This window comes from Mytilus californianus, unplaced genomic scaffold, assembly GCF_021869535.1.
Source record: "Mytilus californianus isolate M0D057914Y unplaced genomic scaffold, xbMytCali1.0.p SCAF_1, whole genome shotgun sequence".
Classification (NCBI taxonomy): Eukaryota; Metazoa; Mollusca; class Bivalvia; order Mytilida; family Mytilidae; genus Mytilus; species Mytilus californianus.
The window spans coordinates 80,871,794-80,880,539 of NW_026262581.1; positions in this window are offsets into that span (position 1 = coordinate 80,871,794).

Below are 8,746 nucleotides of genomic sequence, written 5' to 3' on the forward strand. Positions count from 1 at the left end.
GATTTAAAACTGTACCTTAAAATGTTTAGGGGACAACCATTTTATATTTGAGGGATAACATTCATTTTTAATCCATTCTTTGGCAATGTTCAGTTCTTTCTAGGCCATGTTATTCATTTTCAAGATCCTCCTCCTCCTGTCACACACCCCAAAAAATCGTAATTATGGTTATCCTCTTATATAAACGAATAAAAACTTCTTTGATTATATAAATTGTTTATCAATTTCATAAATTTTCAACAAAAGTTCCATGAAGTTCAAGTTATTCTCTGGATAAAGACACAAATAAAAACCCAGGTAATATACTTTTGTGATAGTTAATTCGAGCAAAGAATATACCATTTGTTCCCGCAAACGTAATAAATGTACCTGTCAAAATTCAAATTCGCGCAAACGTAGTAGCCCGTCTGACCGTATATTCGACATAGGTAAACGTAAAAAATGGTCACAGAAAAAAGTCACAACTGTGTTAGGAAAAAGGAACAAACTTGATTAAAGTAGGAAAAAAGTCACAAACCTGATACAAAAAAAACGGGGAAAATGTTTTTTTTTAATGTAGTCAAAACGATTTATATGTAAAATTGTAAATTCTATGTCTCTGTAATAAGGCAAAACGTCACAGGACAATTATTTGCAATAAACTGACAATTTGTGTCATATATACGTTAATATGTTTGGACAGCGTAACAAAATTTTTCAACATAGTAAATGAGCAGAAAATTGAAAAAAAAATTAATTGCATTTTATCATAAATTTTAAGAATCTTATGCTTTTTATACTACATATAGTTGTAATTAAAAACCTTTTGTTTCTCCGAACGAACTAATAAAGTGAGAAAAGAGGGATGTACTATTTCAATGTTTGTGATTGATTGATTGATTGGTTGATTGATGTTTAACGCCACTTTCAACACTATTGTGCTATTTCGTGGCGTTAAGTTTTTATTGGTGGAGGAAGCCGGAGTGCCCGGAGAGAACCACCGATCTTCGGTAGGAAAACTGACAATCCTAGTCAATTAAGATTAATTAAGATGGGAGTCGAGTGCACCTGCGCCGTGCGGGATTCGAACTCACAACCTCAGTGTTGGGCTACTTATACCACTCGGCCATAGAGGTCCCTTCCAATGATTGTATTTATTGAAATTAAATAAACTTTCCAAGCTTATAAACGGTTTATTACTTGAATGCAAACATCCTTTGATATGCCGACATAATACAGCTCAAAATATGTTGGCATTAAAGGAGGGAGATTGATAAAAGAACGTTTAGCTCTTGTTAACCACTCAGTGAAAGCATATTAAAGATAAATATAAATCAATTGTTTTAAAAACAATTGTTAACGGTCTTTCCCCTCCGAAACATGATTGATTGATTGATTAATTGATAGATAGATAGATTGATTGATTGATTGATTGATTGATTGATTGATTGATTGATTGATTACACACGTAGATATGGTCGCTTGAAACAAGCAAACACGAAACAAATAAGATCTTTGACCTGTATTAAACACAAGGGACCACAACAAGCATGTAATGGTTGGTTGGTTGGTAGGTGGGTGGTTTGGTTAGTTGGTTAAACACATGGGGCCGATCCACTAGGACAACGCAAAAAGGGAATTGAGAGTCTAGTGCCCGTGTTTAAACACGGAACACGTGAAAAAGGCATTGAGAGCCTAGTGCCCGTGTTTACACACTCGAATCCTAGCCTCTAGGAACAGGTGAAAAAGGCATTTAGAGCCTAGTGCTCGTGTGTAAACACTTGAGACCTAGCCTCTAGGAACACGTGAAAAAGGCATTGAGAGCCTAGTGCCCGTGTTTAAACACTTGAGACCTAGCCTCTAGGAACACGTGATAAAGGCATTGAGAGCCTAGTGCCCGTGTTTAAACACTCGAGGCCTAGCCTCTAGGAACACGTGAAAAAGGCATTGAGAGTCTAGTGCCCGTGTTTAAACACTCAAGACCTAGCCTCTAGGAACACGTGGAAAAGGCATTGAGAGCCTAGTGCCCGTGTTTAAACACTTGAGACCTAGCCTCTAGGAACACGTGAAAAAGGCATTGAGAGCCTAGTGCCCGTGTTTAAACACTTGAGACCTAGCCTCTAGGAACACGTGATAAAGGTATTGAGAGCCTAGTGCCCGTGTTTAAACACTTGAGACCTAGCCTCTAGGAACACGTGATAAAGGCATTGAGAGCCTAGGGCCCGTTTTTAAACACTTGAGACCTAGCCTCTAGAAACACGTGAAAAAGGCATTGAGAGCCTAGTGCCCGTGTTCAAACACTTGAGACCTAGGCTCTAGGAGCACACGAAAACGGGTCCGTGCAACATTTTAGTTATATTCAAGGAACATGCAAGGATTTAAACAGGCCTTCAAAAATATCCTTGCATCTTCCTTTATAAATGTTCTTTTTTTTTTTATAGTGCTTCCCGGAATTTGTGTCTTATTTTTTACTTATTGATCTTATTGTGTGTGCATTGTATTCAATTTTGTATTTAAAATGGCCCGACCTGACCTGCATGGTTTTTTTTGTATTTAACCTATGTGATTAATTCTTTCCGAAAAGGGGGAAACCCCTATTTTATTTTAGGTAGCAGGCGTTGCACCGGATAGTTGACATGATTGTGACGTCACCAAGCTGATTGATATACACAGAAAGATAGTTTATTTAATTTAGTTGCAGAGAGAGACGTCGTTCTGACCACACCTATGTATAAAGAATGTGCAAACGGATTTAATTTTCTTTCATTTACAGGTCATTGAAGTCTGATCATGCATGCTTTTTTCGTACACATATTTACGGGAACACAGATTTCATTTTAATGCATGTTTAGACATTTGATTCTAGGATTTTACTACTATTTACGAACTTTGGAGGGAATTCTACGTAATTGATTTTAATTTCTCAATCCAGATTGGAACGTTAAGCGGACTGCACGTGATTTATACTGCTAACGGAAAATATATTTTTTTCGATTTTTTTTACAGGTAAACTATTGTCCAACCGCTGACCACTGGTCGACTCATTCATTGCATGCACACAAAACAATGCTGGTAATATAGTACTTTAACAAAACGTTTATCGATTAATTTTCAGAAATACATGTACATGATTTGGAGCAGATATTTTATTTTGCAGGAATAGATTTGTATTTTTGTATTTCAGAAAGAAATTTATTCATGAAAAAAGAAGGATTAGCATTTTTATAATAAAATAGAAATGGGATTCCTAAAAAAAAAGGGGGGGGGGGGGGGGGCTAAATGGGTAGTTGTGGGCATTGGATGATTTACAAAGATAAATTGCATGTACGCATCATGAGAGCTGTAAAGTTTGAAGCTATAATTAGTCAATTTGTTGATTTTTCCATTTCAGTGGCATGAAAACCCCCAAAATACTACGCATATTATTTCGACAAATATTCACGACATAAATAATGTCGCGACTAACATTTTGCTCACATTTTTTTCAATTTTACCCCTAACTTTTTTCTGAGTAAAAACCAGTTTGAAGTGAATGTCAAAATTTAGAACATGACCTTGACCTTTGACCTTGACCTTTGACCTTGACCTTATTTTCTAAGTTGAGACCCAAGGACCTTCAATTAAGCGACTCTAGGTTTATACGGCTTACGGTTTATGAGTTTATATGCATATCACTTATATCAAATTCATAAGGGGAAATAACTCTCAGATGGAGACTCCGGAGAACTTTGGTGCAAACCGACTCATCATCTTGAAGATATAGGAAGCACTTTGGTAAAATAAATTTGTCGTAATCTTTTACGGTAGCGAAGGAGTAGTGGACACAAGAAAAACAGTGTTCGGGGAGATAACTCTTACAACGTAAAGTGTACGGTTTAACAGGGTCAGTTCCAAAAGCGCAATAACTTCGGTATCATATGCGAAAAATCTAAGCGACATCTTGCAAAACCACAATACTACGCAAGAACAAAATGTGGCGGAAGAAAAAAATTAAATCTCAGAACAAAACCAATAGGTCTTTCCACGGAAAAGTGGAAAGACCTAACTAGAATAAGGAGTTTTAAAAAAATATATTGATCAACATCCATTAATAAAGGACTTAGTATGTATGTTGTCAATAGTAAGGATGATGATGATGATGATTAGAGTGCAACACGGTTGTCTTTTGCAACTGCCACATTTGAAAATAGGAAGATGTGGTATGATTGCAAATGCGACAACTCTCCACTAGAGACCAAATGACATAGAAGTTTATATTTGATAAAGTTTATCTATTAGAGTTCAAATCTTAATTTTGACTCTCTGTCTTGGAATTTACATTACTTTCAATTTTGAAATAGGTTACTATAGTCGGTTTAAAATGTAATCAATTATAGTCCTTGATTTATCGTTCTTGGCTTAACTTCAAGTGGAAAATTGATCAGGCATATTCAAGATGAACAGTCAATAACATTTGAATGACGTATCGGAATCTTCAACAACAATATATAATTTAATTTTGGATGTAACGCGTCTTCTGATTGGCTGACGTTGTTTTGTTTATCAGCTCATAGACATAATTTGGTCATGTGACCGTGACGTCATCAACGTTTTTTCATGGTTTACTCCGGTTTAAAATGGAATTTAGAATTAAATTATAATAAATGACTGTAATATTTTTTCTGTCTATTCAAAATAACATAAATAATGTGGTGCACACTTTAAAATAACCCGCTACGCGGGTTATTCAGTGTGCACCACATTTTTGATGTTATTTTTTCATAGACAGAAAAAATATTACAGTCATTCCTTAAATAACATTGAATGTTTTAGTTCTTAAGAAAAAACTAAACACAAAACTGGGCTTTTTAAAGTTTTTAGTGAAATTCCCTTAGACCAGACTCCTTTAAAGAATTTAAAATGCTTGATACTCATACTATGGTGTTTTAAACTTGACTTCTGTCGTCAATTGATTGATTGGTGTTAAACGCCACTTTCAACACTATTGTGCTAAATCGTGGCGGTCATGTTTATTGATGGTTGAAGCCGGAGTGCCTTGAGAGAACCATTAACCTTCGGCAGGAAAACTGACAATTCTGGTTAAAGAGTGGAGTCGAGCGCACCTGACACATGCGGGATTCGAAGTCGCAGCCTCAGTGTTGACAGACTAGTGATACAGTAGTTGGACTACTTTTTCTCTTGATAAACTTTTATTCAAATATTTACAATAAAAATTCATCAGACAGTACCTGGTGCCACAAACAAACAGTTAAATATAGTTAGTTAAAACAAAATCAAAAGCAATTGAACACAAGGTTAGATATATTAATTCCATTACATATCAACTAGTATAGTTTAGAATTAATACAATATATCTGCATGGTTATCGTCTACTTTAATTACAGAATTGTCTAATATAAAATATTTTTCTAATGATAAATGTTCTTTTCTCAGATTTAAAAGTAAAATAAATGAGAGATGTATTTTTCTAAAAATGTTTTTAAATAGTTGGACTACTTAGACCACTGGACCATCGAGGTCATTTCAGTTTTAATGGAAAGCAAATTAAACATCTTCAAGTCAGTTTACAGTATTACGTATATAGCTCGTTTATCACAGTTTGTTTGTAAACATTTATTGACAGAACACCTTGAGTGCATATATAATTACAGATCATTTATAATTTTAAGGTTGCCTGGTTTTTTTTCAAAATTGCTTGAAAAACAAAATCATGAAAGGAAGTGATAAAAAATGTATTTCTATTTAGAAAGTCAACACTATGATTATGTTTTTTTTTTTAAATTCTTGATACTGTTTGTTTGTTTCAAATTGATTTCTCTTATTATTAAAGCAAATTCATATCTTATGAGAAAATACAATAGCCCCATAAACGTTAAACGATATGTTCCAAATAGTTATTCATTTGACATAAACGACTCATTCCAGAATTATAACTTGAAGTCATGTGTCTTAAGTCATGGAAATCAGGTATAATATAATAAAGGAAACAACTATATATTTCAATTGATTAAACGGTACAGTTTCAATAAAATGTAGTCACGTGTAGTTTACAAATGTTCAAGTCTCTTAAATTGATTAAGAAGATACATATCAAGGTAACCAAAAAACTAATGGAATCGCATGAACTCCAAAAGGAGAGCGACTGAATACGTCCACAGGATTAGTATCATCTGATTTGAATGCAACACCCACAATTTAAATACACACTCAGTTAAAATGTCAAAATCGTCGAAATAACAAATCAGATGACTTTTCTGGTATCTAAAGATCTAAGAAAGCGAAAACATGTTGGAAGTGATTTGAGACACACTTATGTCGTATCGGTTAACCAAAACGTGATGGTGACTGTAAAACTTTGGTAGTGTCGATTTCAGTCGTTCTTCCTCATAATTCTGTTGGTGCAGTTTTTGCAAAATATATTTTTTACTTAAGAAATGAATGCTTCTTTTTGTAATTTTATTGGGGTGTAAAAGTGTTGATCGTGCACACATTTTTAGAATGAAGTGCTTCCGGGCTTCATACAAAATGTACTTCGGTCAACATTTTCAAACCCCAATGAAAATATAAAAAGAAGCATTCACTTCTTATAATTACATTTTTATGCTAATAAGACCACGAACATTTTTTTAATCAAGTTTTCTTTTATTTACCTGTGCACTTTTTTTGTGGAAGCACGTTTCAGTCGAATATTATATTTTATTTTGAAGAATAATTCTTGAATGACGCGCGATTGTTGTTAACCAATTAAGCTAACGGATTCTCGTGAAACATACATGTTATGTAATTATTAGCTATTGCATAAAGTCTATAAAACATATTTTATTTGTATTTGCCTATCTTATTTCATCTGATCAGCGTCAAGTTGAGGGAACTTACTAACAATTGAAATGTTGATGACTTGTTCTTCGTTAGCTTTATTGTTTCTGCAGATGTCCTTTAGTAAATGTGTAAATATGAAAAGTCCTCTTTCTTTCATTTGACTTATTCCGTTGATCGAGAGCGTTTGTTTTGTCAGTTTTTATGGACTTTCCCTTATTGAATTTGCATTGGAGTTCGGTATTTTTGTTATACTTTTACCAGAATCTATGACAAACGAGCCGATTTTAATTTCGAAATTATCAATTTCCCCCACCTTAGTATCACTATACCAACTTCACCTGCATATGGGATATACATTTCCGAACTTATTCGGTATTCAAGAGCGTGCAGCTGCTACTCAGACTTGTAAAACGTCACCATTGTCTAAGCAGAAAGTTGATGAACAAGTTTTATGTCAAAGAACGTGTCGTTCTTTTTTTAAAAAAGTTCATCGGAAGATACAAAAACCTTGTTAGTAAATAGTCCGTATCAACTTCACAAATGGTACACGATAGTCTTGAAGTATAGATTCTAGGTACTGACGTTGTTTATCATCTTAATAACGTGTTATAGTATTCTTTCATTTGACTTTGTAAATTATAACTTTTACCTTTTAGCCTATTTTAGTAATATCCATTTGACGTTGCTCGGTTCTTATAATCCTATCATTGTGTTATTGCGCTATCGTATATTTTTTATTCTTGTCTTTTGTTTTTGCTAATGTGCTTTGTCTTTATGCCTTTTTTTTTCTTTGTTGTCATATTTGTTTGTTTTTATAGTGATTAAGACTTTAATACAATGATGACTGCTCTACCCCTATTTATGACATGTTTACCCATTATAGTTATAAGAAGATGTGGTATGAGTGCTAATGAGACAACTCTCCATCCAAGTCAACATTTATAAAAGTAAACCATTATAGGTCAAAGTACGGTCTTCAACACGGAACCTTGGTTCACACCGAACAGTAAGCTATAAAGGGCCCCAAAAATTACTAGTGTAAAACCATTCAAACGGGAAAACCAACGGTCTAATCTATATAAAAAACGAGAAACGAGAAACACTTATGAACCACATCAACAAACGACAACTACTGAACATCAGATTCCTGACTTAGGACAGGTGCAAACAAATGCAGCGGGTTTTAATGGTACCAAACCTTCACCCTTTTTTTGTCTGTTTGTTTTAATCACACATCGTTGTCAATATAATGGAATATAAGTGAGTGGTTAAGCTAGCTATAAAACTAGGTTTAATCCACCATTTTCTACATAAGAAAATGCCTTTTTCAAGTCAGGAATATGACAGTGTTTATCCATTCGTTTGATGTGTTTGAGCTTTTAATTTTGCCATTTGGTTAGGGACTTTCCGTTTAGAATTTAGAGTTCGGTATTTTTGTTATTTTAATTTTTTCCTACTGTTTGCAGAAATTATTAAAAATTATCAAGGATGTAATCCGCATTTGTTGTAATCTAAGAATTTATATCTTAAGGAACATTCTACAATTTATAACACAATCATATTGTTCTTTATATTATATATTATATATTGGTCTTTAATGTTTACAAATCGACCTAAACATGCTAAACATAAAACATGTTATAGAGATCATTTTAAATAATAAATTCAGAAAAAGGAAACAGAGCTAGCTTCAAAGTGGAACTATATATTCATCATTGAATGCTATATACATTTTTTGAATTTGTGTTATAAAGTTAAAGGACACAATATTGATATGTGATAACAATATTTAATGATATTGTGTACAGCATTTTGTTATTATCTAATATCGATCGATGAAAGCGTATTCCCGGGCTTTTGTTTCCTTTCATGATTTCTTTGTTAGAGGGTTGCTGCTCACAAGGAAGCTATTAAACCAAGATTTCCAAATGGTGAAGTTGAAATCATC